Genomic DNA, 17,968 nt, shown 5'->3' on the forward strand with positions numbered 1-17,968 from the left:
GGGTAGGCGGGCCAATGAACAGAAGTGTGCGGTCAGTGCCTCGCAGAGGGAAACGGGCCGCGGGGGCCCAAGGGAGGGGCCCGAACGCTGGCGGGCGGCCGGGAAGCCTCCGCCGAGGAGGTGCTGTCCAGCAGCGCCCCGGGAACACCCTCTTGCTTGGGCTGCCTTCCCTGGGGGTCCTTTCTTCTGGGAACTGCTCAGCCCGGTTTGCCCCAATCCCCCCGCTGCCTGGGTCCCTTCTCCCCAGCGAGGCCCCGCAGAAGAGAGAACTATTCCAGCTGAGGAGGGAGAAGAAAGGAGCAACGAGGAAATGGCAAGGTTCCTGGTGGCTGGGCAAGGTCCTGCCCAGGTACCTCCCCTCTGCGGCCAGAGCCTTGGCCGAGCACGGTAGGGACTTATGGGTGAGCCCGGCCTCTTAGCCTGGAGGTTCCCGGAGGGCGGAAGATGGTTCCCCGCCCCATACACACCCTTCCATCCCCAGCCAGCTGCTGGGAGGTCCAGATCCGGGCAGCCCAAATGCCTGCACAGCTGGATGTGGGAAACAAGCTGGACGGCAAAGGAAGCTGGTCAGCAGACTAGGGCTTGGGGGGGGGGGGGCGGGGAGGGAAAGCTGTGATTAACGCGACTGTAAATCCTTAGTCACAGGCAGGCCTAAAAAGCATCTTTTTTTCACTTAAAAAAAAAAGAGTTTGATAGGATAAATGAGATGGAGAAGGAACCAGGACTCTGGCAGCTTTCCATTCCATTGGGTGCCTCCAGCCCTTGATGCGCCCCAGCACCCATGCTGGATGTGCCATGATGTCCCTGAGGGTAGCGGGATGTCGCTCAGGCTCTGAAACTGGGGCTGCAAGGAAGGACAGGCTCTGTTTTTTGGAGGGCAATCTGCAAGGGCTTCATGGAAGAGGTGATGTGGACTTCGAAGAAGGGAAGCTGTTTTTGAGGATGAGATCAGCACGTGCAGAGGCCCAGAATGCTGGGGAATGAGCAGGTGTTTTTCCAGGACTAGTCCAGTGCCTTTCGGCTTTGGCCTCAAACGCTGGCCAGGCCGGGAGACCCATGAAATGGGGTGGTGGGCTCGCCCTGGCTCTGACCTTTGGCCATGCCGGGTGTCCTCGATGTGATCACTTGTCCTCTCGGTGTGCTTGCTGGTGGTTGACAGAGGTGGCTGAGAGAAGCACACACTGGAAAGTTGGGTGCACTGCCACGCCCCTGCCGTGCCAGGGGTAGGTCTGGGTCGTTCCCCGATCGAGAGGAACTTTAATTGCTGCTGTTTTTGAGGAAGCATCATGTAGTGGATAAAAGCAGTGTCCAGGGCCAGACGGCCTTGGTTCAGAGCCCAGCTCTGCCACGTACTAGCTGGGAGTCCTTGGATAAGGTTCTTAATTTTTCTGTGCCTCAGTTTCCTCATCTGCAGAGTGGAGAGAATAAGTTTACCTATTTCATAGTGTTGTTGTAGGGGCTTAAACAAGTTAATGTTGACAAAATGCTCAAACCAATAGGCACCTACTCTGTGTTTGATTGCTTCCCATGAAACCCAGATGCAACCTCAGAATCTTTCTGGACACTCTGCTCCCGTCAGCCTCTATCAATAGATGGGAGTGGTTGCTTTTTTCTCGTTTAACCCAGTCTCCTTGCTGTCTAGATGGGAAGGTCTGCCTGGTGATGGGAAGTTCTGCCCAGGGTCTGGGCCCACCTGCAGGCAGCACCCTCCCCCCAGCTACGCCCAGAGGCCGGGATGGCTGCCTGAGGCCTGCCCGGGGACGTCTCAGTCCGTCCAAGGGCTGGGGTGATGGCCAGGACCCCTCTTCTCCAGCATGGTGTCCCCTTTCCTGACGAGCCCCCTTCCTGGGGGAGTTCCCCTGCATCCGCCTTCAGAGACACCCTGGACTCAGAAGACCTGGGTGTGAGGAGCACCTGGGTAGAGGCGGGGCCCCGAGCTGGGCTCCTGAACCCCTTCAGAGAAGCACAGCTGCCTCCAGACGTTGGGGACAAAACCGGGAAAGTCCTTGAAAGACCACCTGCACAGAACCACCTTGGGGGCGGGGGTAGGAGAGGCTCGATGAAAATGCAAATTCTGGGGACTCACCTAGGACTTTTTGGATTGGACTCTCGGGGCTGGGAGCCCAGGAATCTGCATGTTAGCCAGTTTCCCCAAGGAACTCATGCAAACTAAAGTTTGAGAGCCTCAGGCTCCAGAAGCAGCGAGATGGGGGAAGCCCTGCAGGCTGGCCACACCCCATCAGGAGTCACAGTTTGTCTCTGTGAGCAAGCCCGAGCTCGAGTCTGCTTTCCTTTATCCCCAGCTGCCTACACTGCTCACACATTCCCCGCAGTTTCTAAATTGAAAGCCGGGCAGTTTTAGCTGTTGATCGACTCCCTTCCCCTGGGCCTCGGGCCCCGGAGCCTGCCTGCTGGGGAGGGGGTCTGCGTTCCCCCCCATCTGGGGCTCGACGAGGGCCCCCCCCCCCCCCCGGCTGCAGGCGGGTGGGGGCTGGGGGCCGGTGAGGGGAGGGCCCTGCCGCAGACCAGGGGCAGAGGGGGCCTTCCTGGCTCGGAAGACACCTCCGACTTCCCAGACGCAGTCTGGGCCTCCATCTCTGTCCATGCCCTGTGGGGTGTCTCCTGCAGAGGGACCCCCATGCCGGGCCCCAGAGCTGGGGGTGGTGGGGGGAGGGGGAAGGCTGACACCCACTCTGGCCCCTGCAGATGGTCCGATGCCTCGCTCGCTCGCCAAGCGCTCATCGAACACCTGCTGAGTGTGGCTTGCTGTGCTGGGTGCTGGAGGGGGGAGGCTGGGGGAGGGGGGCCATTTGGGGGCGTAGAAAGAAATAGAAGACTGGGGGAGTGGAGAAGCCCACACGCGGGTGAGAACAATCACTAAGCAGCATGCCAGGCAAAGCGAAACACTCTCGACTAAACCCAGCCCGCATGCGTGGATTTGGCAGGTCCCAGCCCCGTGTCTCAGAGGTGTGGTGTGCGCTGGGGTGGGGAGGCCTGGGAAAGAGGTGGGGGCAGACGGGACTTGGGCTCCATTGCTGGAGCCACCCCAGACTTGCTGTGTGGCGTTGGGTAAGTCACTTGATCTCTCTGAATCTCAATCCCCACCCTTCCAACCTCCCTCCCATCCCATACACATAAGCCCTGGAAATTGGCAGACTTAGACCAAATTGGCCTGGCACTGAGCAAGCTTCCCCTCCATGGGCGTCTTGGTCATCTGAGCAGACTCAGCTGGAGATCTGACATCGCCCCAACAGGTGGTCTAGGAGAGCGGGTAGGAACGCTGATTCCGGGGTCACAAACCTCCTTTGAAAGACAACTCCATCGCTTAGCAGCTTCCTCATCTGTAGAATGGGCAGATCTCCAGCATCTTTGGGAGGAGGACCCAATGAGCCTGCCCTGGCTGGAGTGGGGGCTCCCAGGTGGACACTCAGGATGGGGGGCAGGTTATGCTTTGTACACAAAGCCGTGCTCTCCCCCTTGGCTTTTATTCATTGTCAAGTTGTAATGTAATATTGACTTAGCAGGGTGGGGGTGGCAGTTTCGAATAATCTGAGAACAGAGAGAAGGAGTTTTACTTTCATCAAGGCTGTGTGAGTTGGAGGTTTGAGGAACACCAGGCCGAAGGACTTGGGGCCGTGCACAGTGCCTGGCACACGGTGGCCCCCAGGAGGCTTGGAAGACGCTGGCTATCTTACGCCTTAATGTCTTCCGCTGACCCTTCCCTCCTCTGCTGTGTTTGCTCCCGGCACACCATGGGAGCCCCCCTCTAGCCAGGCCGCTTCCCCCAGGCACCTAGGCCCTCGGCTAAGGCTGGGTCCTCCCCTAACTGGGTGGCATATAGTTTAGGGGCTAAGTGCGCAGCCTTTAAAAATAGGCCAGTTTTTATGGGTTGAGTTGTGTCTCCAAGAAAGATCTGTCCAAGTCCTGGAGCCCCAAACCTGCCCACGTGGCCTTGTCTACAGGAGGCAGGGTGCTGCAGATGGGATCAGGTTGGGAAGGGGTCAACCTGGAGAAAGGGGGGCCCTTTGTCCTTATGAGAAGATGACACCTGGGAGAAGGAGGTGGAGCCATGAGCCGTGGCCCACCGAGGATTGCCGGCTGCCCCCCAAAACTAGGAACGGGCAGAGAAGGACTTTCCCCTTGAGCCTGTGGAGTGAGCCTGGCCCTGCCAACACCTTGATTTTGGACGTCTAGTCTTGGGACTGAGAGAACAGATTTCTGGTGTTGTAAGCCACCCCGTTGCAGTCCTGTGTTCTGAACACCATGGGAAGCTAATCTGCTTGTGTTTGAATCCCGGTTTGCTCTTCTCTGGCTGTGTGATCTTGGACAAATTACTTAGCTTCTCTGTGCTTCAGCTTCCTCCTCCTTCAAAGGAGGCTAACAAACCGACATCGTGGGACTCTTTCTTATAAAAGGTGAAATGAGCACTCAGCACCCACTCGGCCTGCAGGGAACACGTCGCTGTTCTCCAGGGTTTAAGCCCCACTGGCTCTTGGATGCTTTCTGTTTCTTAACTTTAACCGAGCCACCTCCCTGCCTTGGCCAGTGTTGCTGGAAACCGTAGGAGTGAACAGCGAGGAGGATCCACGTGAGTGTGTTGTCAAAATAGAACTGCCGTGGAAAGGCTCGAGAGGGGGCTGCGGCTCGGAGAGCCGGTCTGGGGTGTCACGGACGAGGCGGCTGCCGCTTGCTGAGCCATCCTCGAGGACAGGGCAAGGATGCTGCAGCGAGCACGTCCCCGCGGGCCTGCGGGAGGAGCTGGGGGCAGGGAGTGGTGGTACTGGCGTTCAGGGGGAGACCTCCCAGGAGGCAGAGCTGGGGCAGGGCATCGCAGGAGGAGGTGGGCCCCGGTCGGCAGGGAGGAGCAGACACAAGCTGCGTGAGGCCGGAGCAAACTGTGGGAACCCTGGAGGGTTGAGATTCTTCCCTCGGTGTCGCATGAGTGACCAAGCAGATGTTGTGCTCAATGTCTTTAAGAGCCTTCAGATCTCAAGAGCACCAAAGAGGCGGCGGACTTGGCCCAGTGGTTAGGGCGTCCGTCTACCACATGGGAGGTCCGCGGTTCAACCCCGGGCCTCCTTGACCCGTGTGGAGCTGGCCCATGCGCAGTGCTGATGTGCGCAAGGAGTGCCCTGCCATGCAGGGGTGTCCCCGCGTAGGGGAGCCCCACGCGCAAGGAGTGCGCCCCGTAAGGAGAGCCGCCCAGTGTGAAAGAAAGCGCAGCCTGCCCAGGAATGGCGCCGCCCACACGGAGGGCTGACACAACAAGATGACGCAACCAAAAGAAACACAGATTCCCGTGCCGCTCACAACAACAGAAGTGGACAAAGAAGACGCAGCAAATAGACACAGAGAACAGACAACTGGGGTTGGGGGGGGGTAGGGGAGAGAAATAAATAAATAAAATAAATCTTTAAAAAAAAAAAAAGCAGCGAAGAGCGCAAGAGTCCGCGTCCTTCCGTGATCTTAGGGACTGAGGCTGACCTTGTGCTTGCGGCCACGTGCTCAACCCCAGTGTCGGCACAGATGGAGACTTCAGGAGTGGGTCTATTACCAGAATCCAGAGCTTGGGGCGGGGGGCTGTGCAGTCACGCCCTCCTTTTGTTGACATCCTGATACAGGACCTGGAGACAGGTTCCGGGGAGGCCCCTAGGCACTGACAAGAAAACCGCCCACCTCCCAGAAGACATTTCCTACCCTGAATAAGCCCAATTAACCAGGTTCAAACTGCCCTCGTGGGAGCTGGGCAGCCCTAGTTAACTGGGATATTGGTTTTCCTTGTGGATGCACATGTTTTAACCCCAGGAGGATTTGGGGTTATGTTTAGACAGGCTTACAGGAATCAAAACCACAGTGGTTTTGTTGTTGTTGTTGTTTTTTCCTATCTGGTTGCATCCTCGTCTTTTTGTGCTTCGTTTCGCCACACGGGGTGCCTGCGCCTCTCTCCACGCAGGTCTGGGCTGCCCTTTTCCTTTTTTTTAACCAGGGGTCATGGGGATGGAACATGGGTCCTCCGTATGATAAACGGGAGCTCAATTGCTTGAGCCACAGCCACTTCCCCAAACCACAGTGTTTTATTTTTCTGTTATGAAAGAATCTGTATCGATTTTATTTATATGCTACTCATCCTATTAAGATAATTTGGCCTCAGAGTAATTCCAATTTAAGAGGTAATTGAGTAATTACTCAGGTAACTGCAATTAATTGCAGTTAGGTTGAAATCTTACTAAGTTATGCTCAGTACTAGACTATTTAAGATAATATTAGGGTCAACATATGTATACATTTAATTTACTAGATGTATTAAGAATTATTTAAGTGCACAGGGAGATTTTGTTAAAAACAGAAAAATGGAATTGTAAGTGAAATCAAATACATTACTTTTAAAAATGTATTCGAGGTATACCATATATTCAGAAAAGTTCCCGATCACATAGAGAACATGCTCGCAAAACAAGAAACCTAAAATGACTAGAACCCCCAAAGCCTCCTGTGCATCCTCTAATCTTGCGCTCTAAGGGAAACCACTCTCTCAAAACATTAAACTTTAAGAATGCAATATAAATGGTTTGCGGTCCATTAAATTAATTACATTTATAAACAGGAGTAAGTATTATTCAAAGACTCCGTAGAAGTGGTTGCAAAAATCTACACGATATAAACAGAATAAGATTTGTCAGCAGACCTAAAAGCTAAAGAAAGAACTAGGACCAAGAATTTGTCAATTTAGTAAATTGAACTAGGGTGATTTAAAGTCAAAGTAAACTCCCAAGTAGTCCTTTCTGGGCACAAAAATGACCTGTGAAAACACCACAAAACTCAAATGGATTTTGATAAAGTCTGGCTAAAGTCATAGACTAACGTCCTGAGGAAATTTCTTCCAACTAAAGCGCCTACTTGTGACTTTTCTCAGGCTGAGGACACATCCCCAACTCCCAAGGCCACTTCCAAAGCTAAGGGCTTTGCAACTCTCGTTTTTTATTTAAATGATGTTAAATTGCCTATGATTTACCCGTGTCTTGTATATATTTTTTAACTTTTTAAAATTGAAGTTTATCATTCGTATATGAATATCCATAATGTGGTGTCGCATTCACCACAGCGTTGTGCTGCCTTTACCTCAGTCAATTTTGGAACATGTTCATTACTCCAAAAGGAAAGCTCCCATCCCCCGTATACCCCCCCCCCATTGCTGTCCTTTAGAATTGATATATCTTCTTTGCCATTGCTGTGAAAATATTATAATATTTCTGTTAATTATAATCCATAAATTGCATTAGTTGTAATTTTCCCATGTATTATTTTTAAACTCTACTGCAGGATAATTAATTAGAACCAGCATAAGCTAAACATGAATACACACCCCTGGGATGTGTGGTTAGCATTTGAAAAACTAATCAGAAGCCCACAATCCAAACCTGCTAGGACAAGCGTTGCCATTGTCTTCATCTGCAGTCAGCGGCAGAGGGCTTATATTTGCGTAATGGGTGGAATGACTTCTCCCTGGGGAATCCACTCGTGTAAACAACGTGTGGATTGGCTGGAAACCTGGTGGCACTATTCTTCCTTGAACTGGATGTTAGAATCCAGTGGTCCAACATCCTACAGAAGGTACCCTGGGTTTGGGACGTGCAACTTGATCCTACGACTGAGAATTTGTTGTCTGACTCCCTCTGGAAGCTCGGCTGAAATTCCGCCTTAGAATACTGTCACATCTACCTTGTGTCAACTTTTCATTCAAGGAGCATCTGAGAGAACAGAGAGCTGGGATTTTATGAAGCTCCAGAGTAGGCGATTTTCGGGTCTGCTTGCTCCTGAATGTGTGTTTGCGGCTTGCTTTCATTGTAGTTTACCATCTGGCAGCCGGCAGAGTTAGAGCTGTCCGCCCCTTCCTCTGAGAAGTTACCCGTATGTACTGGTGAGTCCAGTGTTCGTGAGGCCCAGAGGAGCCCGGCAAGGGCGGTGCCATGAGGCAAGTTGGGAGGCCTATCTTGGGTGCGTGTGGGGTTCCTTCGTTGCACCGCACCCCTTAAGTCGCCCTCCGAGGACTGTCATGCGCTCCCGCTCTGGACTGGGTAGGACCGGTCTCTGGCTGCCTCAGACCCTGTGAGGACCCGCCCAGGGCTCTTGGGCTGACCCCAGCCGATCCAGCAGCCTGATCCAAGAGACGACGGTGCGTGTGCGTGAGTGCGCGTGTGGGGGCATCTCTCTTCCTTAGCTGGCGCCCTCAGGGCTACGTGGGGTCCTTTGGTCCTCTGCCCCACCTGATGTCGTAGTGGTTTGTTCCGTCAGCTGTTGGACAGCAGCCACAGCCCCAGCCCCCGCCAGCTGTGCACCTTAGTGGCAGAATGCAGGTGGGCCTGAAGGAAGGCACGGGCGTGGCGGCCTGTCCCGCTTGTTGCCACCCCTCCCCAGGGACGTCCTGGGAGGTCCTTCTGCAAATGGCTCTCTTATAAAGGAGACAGCAAGTAGCAAGTAAGAAAGCAGCCCCGTGCCCCCCACTCCCCCGCCCCACCTCCTTTCTTCCTTTCCTTCTCCCTCCCTTCCTTTCTCCTTCATCCCCTCCCTTGAGTGTGGAGTCCTCTGGGATCAAATGGAGTACACCCCAATCACACACGCATTTCCTAACTTCATCTCCTCGGACCCCCGTCAGCCTTAACAGACCCCTTCCTGCTCCTCCCCTGCTCGGTCCCCCCAGGAGAACAGCTCAAACTGGGGTCCTGCAGAAGGCGGGGCTTGTGTCTGGTGTCTCTACTTCAAACCGACTCCAAGAGGTGCCCCTTGCACCTCACAAACGCACGGCCACCCCCACCCACTCCACGCCCCACTCACCCGAATCTCCTGGCACACACACAGCCCCCAGGGGCTTCCAGAATATTCCAGACCCTGCAACAGGAGTAGCCTTTCCTTGAGCCACCCTCCCACCTGACCCCTGGCCTGCCTCCTGCCACCTAAGCGCAGCCAGGCGTTCTCACGGCTTCCTTCCCTCCAGCTGGGCTCCCGCCCGCCGCCGCATTGTCCTCGCGTCCGTCCGCTGGTCTGCTCATCCGCTAAGCCAGCCAGGCAATCAGTCGTGACGCCAGCATTTGGTTACTTGGAGGAAAGCAGCACGCACGATGTGGGGAGGGGACTGGGTGGTGGAGGGAGAAGGTAAAAAAGCCAGAGCGCCTGGTATCTTTGGAACAATTCTTCAAGGTGTCAAGTAAGCAAGCTGATCGTTAGGATCCTCGGGAAAAGGTGCTGAAGGGAGCAGAGACAAAGCGCTCCCTCCACCCCGAACTCTTGGTGAGCAGCGAGAAGGTGGTCAAAAGCCTTTTACTTGTGCGCCACGCCCCTCCAGGCGAGGGAGCGGGCCCCCTTCTCACTCCTCTCTCCCACCTTCGATCTGCATCCCTTGCTCTCCTCGATCTCAGAACCTGGCTGTGCCCCTGGGGAGGTGAGAGAGGACGCCGCTCCGTCCTGCCTCTCACGTGGGCAGGGCGCTGAGGGGCCGCTCACCAGCAGAGCTGCCCGGCAATTATTTTCCTAGCAGGAGATGTCACTTTGCCCAGAACCTTCCTCCTCTCCCTGGTCTGATTAGGAGCTGGGCCGTTTTAACCAGTCCAGATGGGATGCAGACGCTTCACTTTAACACCTTTGCTCCCTCCAGGTAGTCCAAGCACTCCTACCCTTAGCGACTTGCAAAATCCAGGAGCTTGGAAAGAACATGGGCTTGGGATGGGAAGGGCCTGGGCTTGAAGCTGGCCTCTTGAGCTCACTACCTGTGTGATTTTGGGCAAGTGGCTTAACTTCTCTGAGCCTCACTGTCCTCATCTTCAGCGTAGAGAGGTGTAGAGTCGTCCTAGGAGTTCAAGGAAATAATGCACGCTCAGGGACTGAGTCACATACCTGGCACCCCCTGTGTGCTCCAGAAATGGTCCCTTCCTCCTCCTGCCCTGCCTGGGTGTGGGGGAGCGAGGCCTCACGGGCTGCACCTGGAGCCTGCTGGCTGGCTCTGGGCTCCGGCTGCTCCGTGGAGCACGGCTGCGGCGCTCCTGGCCCCTGGACTCTGCCGCCATGCAGCGGGGCCTGGATCTACAGCTGGGGAGGCCCTGGGTCCCGAGCCAAAGGCCCTCTGAGCCGCTGGCCCCACTCTGTGGGCAGCAGGACCAGGGAGCTTCGGGCGTGGGGGTGGGCACTGCGGCCGAGGAGGCCGCCCTGCTCAGGTCACCCTTCTGACCCAGGAGCTGTCACCAGTCGTTCTGGCCCGTAATTGCACTGTAACCACCCCCCTGGCCCCAGACGAGGCTTCAGGACCATGATTATCTGTGAAGAGCCTCTTCGTGCCGCAGAGGGCTGGCTCCACACTGCCCTCCTCTCCAGCCCCCGCCCCCCGCGGGCCCTGCCGCAGCCCTCGGCTTCAGGCAGGTGCGTCTTGCCCAGGAAACCCGCCCAGCCAGCCCCCTTCTCCGCTCTGCTCTGCCAGGGCGGCAGCGGCCTGACACAGAAATCGGACCTTCCTGACGGCGCAGGGTCGGAGCAGCAGGCGCCAGCTGCCTTCCTTCCTCTCCGGCTGATCAGGGATGCAGGCTTACAAAAACGGAAGCACGGCTTGAGCCGTTGGCCTGGCAGGGAGGAAGACGCAGCCCCCACCCCCTCTGGCACCCACTAGCTGTTGGGCGGGGGCAGGGTCCGAAGCCTGCCTGGGCTTTACTCATCTGTCCTGGGCGGCGATGACGCGCCTGCCTCTTGGAGCTGCCATAAGGACTTTTGAGTCAAAGGGTCAGAGTTGAGCTGGTCAGTTGGTCACAAGCTTGCACCTGCACATACAGGTGAGCAGGATGGAGGCCACACCCTAAAAGAGCTTGCACCTGGTGGGAGATGGGACCGACATATACATGGAAAAAACAATTTCCAGAGCTAAGTGCTATGAAATGGTGCCACAGGTGATGTGCTGAGGGGACTGGGAGGTGACGCATCAGCGAGGGCAGGGAAGGGCCCTCCAAGGAGGCCATGGGGGGTGGGGGATGAGCAGGTCCAGCTGTGCAAAGAGGGAGTGGCCGGGAGAGAGCCCTGAGGTGCAGACAGCCTTGGCTTGTCCACGGTCGGAAGGATGACGCTGGGATGGCAACCCATGGCAGAGGGGCCTTGTCAGCCACCACGGCGCATTTGGTACACTTGGGTTTCCTTCTGATCGCAATGGGAGAGGCCTTTGGCGGGCTTACAGCAGGCGTGGTCAGGTCAGTTTTCAGCTTTGGAAGCGTCACTTTGGTTGTTTGGAGGAGGCTCCGTGGAGGCCTGGGGGGGGGCCTGGAGGCTGTTGCAATGGAGCAGACAGGAAAGGCTGGGCACTCGCCCTGCAGAATGGGCTGGGTAGGAATGGAAGGATTTTAGATTTATTCTGGAAGTTGAGCCAACGGGACTTGCTGTGAGGTGGGCTATAAATGGGGAAGAAGGAGGTTTTTGTTTTAGCGTGAGCACCGGGGTGGGTGGTGGTGTCCCCTGCAAGTGGGGAAGGTCTGGAAGCTGGCAGTGATCTTTAGAGGGCTGTGGACTTAAGGGTTCTTTTTCGGACAAGTTAAGACTGGGGCATCCATGAGATTTTCAAGTGGAAATGTCAGGAAGGCAGCTGAAGAGTCCCCGTCCAAGCTGCAGGTGCAGGGCAGGAATGGGGGCTCATTTGGGAGTTGTCAGCCCTTAGGGAGAGATGGAGATCACCCCACGGCGGAGGCAGAGGGCCTGAGACAGCGCTGAGCCTGCCCCCGTTCCATGGTCAAAGGAGAAGCCTGAGAAGCAGCAGCTCTGATGGAGGAGGAGCCCAGGTGAGGGGCCCTCGTGGACGCTGGCAAAGGAGGTCAGCCCTGGCATACGTGAAGGGCAGGGGGCAACGTCCAGCACATAGTAGCTGCTCAACAAGCGTCAGCTCTTATTACCCTTAGCGGCCAGGAATGATTGAGGAGAGTTCCCTGAGGGGTGCTTGGGAAACACAGGAGGGAGCAATTCTAGCTGATGGTGTCAAAGAAGATTTCTCGAAGGAGGCAGCATTTGAACTAGCCTTGGTGAAATGAGTAGCCATTCTACAAAAAGAGGTCACCTTTTCCTTCTTCCCTCCCTCCCTTCCCTTCAGTAAATATCTTCGTTGCTCACTGTGTACTGGACGAGGTCACTCCCACCCTTTCCCCATCCCTCTCTTGCCTGGTCCAGCCCTGAGCACAGAGCCTGATGGGAGCGTTCAGCTGGAGCATCTACAGTCCCATTAATCTCTTGGGCCATCCAACCTCAGTCACCTCCCCCTGCTCCCAAGAGGAGGAGCAGAATCTCAAGATGGGTCCTGAGGCTTCTGTGTCCTCCTGGCCCCTCTCCACTCCAGGTGCTCCAGGCTCAGTGGCCTGGTTCAGTCCCTGTGAGAATAGACATGTCCACTGCCACCTCAGGGCCTTTGCTCATGCTGTACAGTTTGTTGGTAATACACTTCCCTCACCCCTCTGCCTCGTTTACTCCCAGTCATGCAAGCAAATGTCACTTCTTTAGAGAGGACTTGCTGGAACACATTAGGTCTCCCAACGAAGCAGCAACCACAATTCAGATTACAGATTTGTGCTGTTCTTTAATAAAAGTGTACCTCCTCCATTAGACCGTAAGCCCTGTAAGGGCAGAGCCTACATCTGTCCCAAACACGACTGAAGCCTGTGGAAATATGGCCGGAGATTAAAATACTTCACTGAGACCTATGGCAATTGTTGCCATGCATCGCATTAACTTTACAAATCCTGGAACTGTGAACTTGCAGCTTGTGTGTGCCTATGGACTTTGGGCCTGTGTGCTCTCTCCTTATGCTATTGTGACAGGAACGGTTAACATCACTAAGGAAAATGGATACCGGCCCCTTGGACTAATGGCACTCATAGTCATAACCTGCAAAAGAATTTGTGGAAAATATTTCTTGGAATTGCCCCTCCGTGTGAATGGCTGGGAAATATAAATAAGACAGGACAGTATTTGACCCTTGAACATGTCATTTTAAAGCCTGTGTTGGAGACCCATTTGTTTTCATAACTGGTAAGATAACTATTAAGAATGAAGAATGCTAGTGATTTGTGGCATAGCCAAGAGCACATTGGTGAACAGTTAAATAATTGGGTTAATGATTTAGACTCTGCTGTTTTGCATATTGGAGATCAATTGTATTAATTTAAACTTAAGGGGATTGAGGTGTGATTGGAATGAAAGTAATTTCTGTATGACTCTGCATATAATTCATCAGATATAGTATGGAAAAAATTGAGAATCTTTTATTAGGCCATAAAAGTAATATCTCTAGAAATAACGGAATTACAAAGAAAAATATTAGAAATGTCTCAAAATCAAATTCATGTAGCCAATGATCAGGATATTTTCTCTGACACGATTTCACATATTACTAAATTTAACCCAGTTAATTGGTAGATATCACAGCATTTCTTGTCAGCTTTAAGAATAAGGTTAATCATATTTGTTCTGTTGCTCTTGATTCTCGCCAGTGCTGGACAGTGCTTTTGAAGAAAATTGCAAAGCGTAACAGCCATTGGACATGCGAATAATCTGATGCTAGCAAAAGCACTTCAATAATTTCCCCAAGTCAAAGAGCTTGGCCGGCAGTTAATGACGGGTAAGACTCTCAGAGGAGGGCAACCTAAGACAGGCATGGTCACCTTGACAAAAACAAAAAGAGGGAGATGTTGGAAACTGAGGCACAGTGGCCTCTCAAGGAGAAACGTGCTGTCTCCATGCTAGTGCTATCTCCATGGCTATGCTTGCAGTCTAAGGAATGTAGTAATTAAGAGTTCCCAGCAAATGGGATGAAGCTGTTAAAGGTTGAAAGAAAAGATGAACACATGCCTTTTGTAGTGAATAGAACACTTAGACTTTGTACCTTGAGATAAGATTTTTAAAAATTCCTTAGACTATGGGCAATGCTGATAGTTAATACATGTTGCTCCTTAATGTCACGGATGCTATGTTTGTGCTATGCTTGTGCTTATTGGCACGTAGGCTACCTATGCCTGCTTCTTGGCACATACACTGGGGTATATAAAGAGCCCCTTGTAAACAATAAAGTTGTCTGATGAGCTTGAGGCTTCAATGCTCTCAGATCCCCTGATCCCAATCTCTCTTTGTCTTTCATTCCCGATACCCTTCAGGCCCGTGACTCCGACAGAGGCCCAGGGTTAGCATTTGTTGGGCATTTACTATATGCCAGGCCCAGTTCAGTGCCAGAGAGAGAACCCCATGGGGAGAACACTACAATCTCCATTTTACAAATGTGGAAGGAGGCACAAGGAGATGAAGTAACTTGCCCAAGAGCATGTGGCTGGTAAGAAGCAGAGCAGGAAATTGAACCCCTGTGGCCTAACTCCAGAGCCAGTGTTTCTAACCACCAGGCCCTGCTGCCTTGCACAATAAAATTCAATAAATTTTCAATAAAAGCTTCCCCTCCCTCCCTCCCTCTCTCTCTTCCTTCCTTCCTTCCTTCCTTCCTTCCTTCCTTCCTTCCTTCCTTCCTTCCTTCCTTCCCTCCTTCCCTCCTTCCCTCCTTCCTTCCCTCTTTCCTTAACAAGTCCCTTTGAGTATCCACTAAGTGTGAGCCCCTGTTTCGATGCTGGGGATACGATAGTGAAGAAGCCCTGGGCTTCTAAGCACAGTTGCAGAAATGTACTTTGCTTAGCTCCCTGGAGTTGTGCAGTGCTCAGCTTGAGCAACCATATATGGCGGTCCTTGAAACACCATACCACTGTGCTCTAATTGCAAGGACCTTCAGGAGGCCACATTGCAGAGTGTTCGAGGGCACAGATTTTGTAATCAGCCTTGCTTTATACCAGGGGTTCTTAGTCAGGGGTCCATGGACCCCTTGGGTGTCTGTGAGCTTGAATTGAAAAAAAAGTCAAGTTAATATCTTTATTTTCTCTGACCTCTAACTGAAATCTAGCATTTCCTTCACTTATGACTGTATGCAATAAATAAATTACAGTAGTATCCACCTGACTGGCAAAGAAGTCCGTGGAACAAAAAAGATTAAGAACCCCTACCTTAGACCTGGGCTTCATCACTAACACATTCTCTGTCTTTAGGAAAGTCACTGGGTCTTTCTGAACCTCAGTCCCCTCTTCTGTAAAATGGGACAAGTGAGTCCTACCTCCCAGAGTTGAACATGCCAGAATACCTGACATAGGCCTGACATAATAGGGAAATAAATGGTGGCTTAACACACACACCACACACACACACACACACACACTGTCCAGAGGTCCTGTGGCAGGGTGGGGGCCACCCAGGAGCTGGGTTTCCCTGGGTGCAGTGCAGACCCCCGATCCCCATCAGCCTGGTGGGTGAAGGCTGGCAGCCCAGGGTCCTACTGCTCGACTTCACCTCCGAGCTCTGCCCTCACCCCTGGCAACTGATGGATTTGCTTTGGAAATGGCTGGTTTCAGGCGAGCAGTGGGGGCACCGCAATCTTCCCTGCAGCAAATTGCCTCTCACACAGGGACATCAAGCCTCTTCTAAGGAAAGATGTAATCATCACTGTGTTTAGCACCTGCTTTGTGAGAAGAGCCCAGCTCGATTTGCTCCTTCAGGGCCTGCGAGCCCAGGGAGGAAGTGGGGATGCAGCAGGCCGTGTGTGGACTGGGCTTTGCTGTTGCCTTGGCGTTGCCGCTAAAGGGACAAAGCTGACAACAATCAATGCGTGCTGAGTGGTCCCACAATCAGAAGAGAGGGCCCAGGCTTGTGAAGTGGAGGCTCTACAGACCTCACACACACACACACACACACACACACACACTCTGCCACCACCACCACCAAGCCTGGATAAACCAAAGCCTCGGATGCGGGCAGAACTCTATAGAGAAACAAGCCGTCAGCCAAGCAGGGACTGAAGTGGCTGTTCTGGTCCCCTCCAAGGGGTGATCCACCCACCACACCTGGACAGCTGGCTCCCAAAGGACATCGCAGAGGACAGGGGTGCCTGTAAGAGGTCCCTGGCATCCTGGCTCCCACTGGATGTCTGCAGTGCCTGACTCTAGGCAGAGGCTAGAAGCAGAGAGCAGGGGAGCAGATGTGGCTCGAGCAGTTGGGTGCCTGCTTCTCACATGAGAGTCCTGGGTTCCATTCCTGGTGCCGCCTAAAAACAACAACAAGCAAACAAGGGGAAAAACCAACTCAGAGGAGCCGATGTGGCTCAGTGGTTGAGCGCCAGCTTCCCACATATGAGATCTCGGGTTCAATCCCCGGCCCCGGTATCTAAATTTAAAAAAAGAGGAAGAAGCAGAGAGCAGGAGAGAGGGCAAGGCCAACAGAGGGCTCCCTGGCAGGCTGGTGGGGGGAGGCAGTCTGCATGCATGCCCACCACTTGGCATGGCAAGGATGCAGGGGGTTGGGGTGGGCCCTGGGTCTGAGCATTTGCTGAACTGACTCCCCGTGAAGGGGGTCCCTGCAGCAAGAGGTGAGGGGCCCATCCAGGAAAGAGGTAAACAAAGTCTTCTGCAAACTTCCCCTGCTCCCCAGGAGAGGAAGCCAGGCTTGGAGAGCACTGGCGGGCAGTACTCCACACCGCCTTCCTGGATCTGAGATGTTGGAGATGGCACAACCCAGGAAAGAGGGGTGGGGGGACTGGCTTTTCTGTCCACCCCCACACTCCCACCTGGGGCAGGCCCTGGCCAGGCCCGAGCTGGGCTACTTTTTTTTTTTTTTTTTTAAAGATTTATTTATTTATTTAATTTCCCCCCCCTCCCCTGGTTGTCTGTTCTCTGTGTCTATTTGCTGCGTCTTGTTTCTTTGTCCGCTTCTGTTGTTGTCAGCGGCACAGGAAGTGTGGGCGGCGCCATTCCTGGGCAGGCTGCTCTTTCTTTTCACGCTGGGCGGCTTTCCTCACGGGCGCACTCCTTGCGCGTGGGGCTCCCCCACGCGGGGGACACCCTTGTGTGGCACGGCACTCCTTGCGCGCATCAGCGCTGCACATGGCCAGCTCCACACGGGTCAAGGAGGCCCGGGGTTTGAACCGCGGACCTCCCATATGGTAGACGGACGCCCTAACCACTGGGCCAAAGTCCGTTTCCCTGGGCTACTTTTAAGTAGAGATCAAAGTTCTAACCTGCAGTGTTCTGCCCGGGCCTTAGATATTCACAAAGTACTCAGAAAGCTTCAGGGTCCGCTGTGGATGGCATTAAAGGACTTGGAATGAGAAGAGACAAAGCAGGCCTGTGGTAGTGAAGGAAGAAAAATAAAAAGGTTCGTGGGGTGGCTGCCGGGACTTGATTCAGATGTTCAAGAGAACAAGCAGTAACATTCGACTCTTTTGTTTGGTTTGACTACTTTGAAAGAGGATGTGTCTCATAATATTTACAATATATAAATATATATCTCTCTCCTGTTGATTCTCTCTTCTTGGAGAACCCTAATATAGACCCCAAACAGCCAAACCATCTCTGAAAAAAAGAATGAAATGGAGTCAAGTGTTCAGAAATAAACCCTTACTTCTATGGCCAACTGATTTTTGACAAGGTTGCCAAGTCACTCAAACGGGTAAGAATACTGTCTTTAAAAGTGGTGTGGGGGGAGCAGACTTGGCCCAGTGGTTAGGGCATCCGTCTACCACATAGGAGGTCCGCCGTTCAAACCCCAGGCCTCCTTGACCCGTGTGGAGCTGGCCCATGCACAGTGCTGATGTGCGCAAGGAGTGCTGTGCCACGCAGGGGTGTCCCCTGTTAGAGGAGCCCCACGCGCAAGGAGTGCGTCCCGTAAGGAGAGCCGCCCAGCGCGAAAGAAAGTTCAGCCTGCCCAGGAATGGCGCTGCACACATGGAGAGCTGACGCAGCAAGATGACATAACAAAAAGAAACAGATTCCCGTGCTGCTGACAACAACAGAAGTGGGCAGAGAAGACGCAGCAAATAGAGACAGAGAACAGACAACTGGGGCAGGGAGAAAAGGGGAGAGAAATAAATACATAAATAAAT

The sequence above is a fragment of the Dasypus novemcinctus genome, chromosome 10, assembly GCF_030445035.2.
Source record: "Dasypus novemcinctus isolate mDasNov1 chromosome 10, mDasNov1.1.hap2, whole genome shotgun sequence".
NCBI classification, from domain to species: domain Eukaryota; kingdom Metazoa; phylum Chordata; class Mammalia; order Cingulata; family Dasypodidae; genus Dasypus; species Dasypus novemcinctus.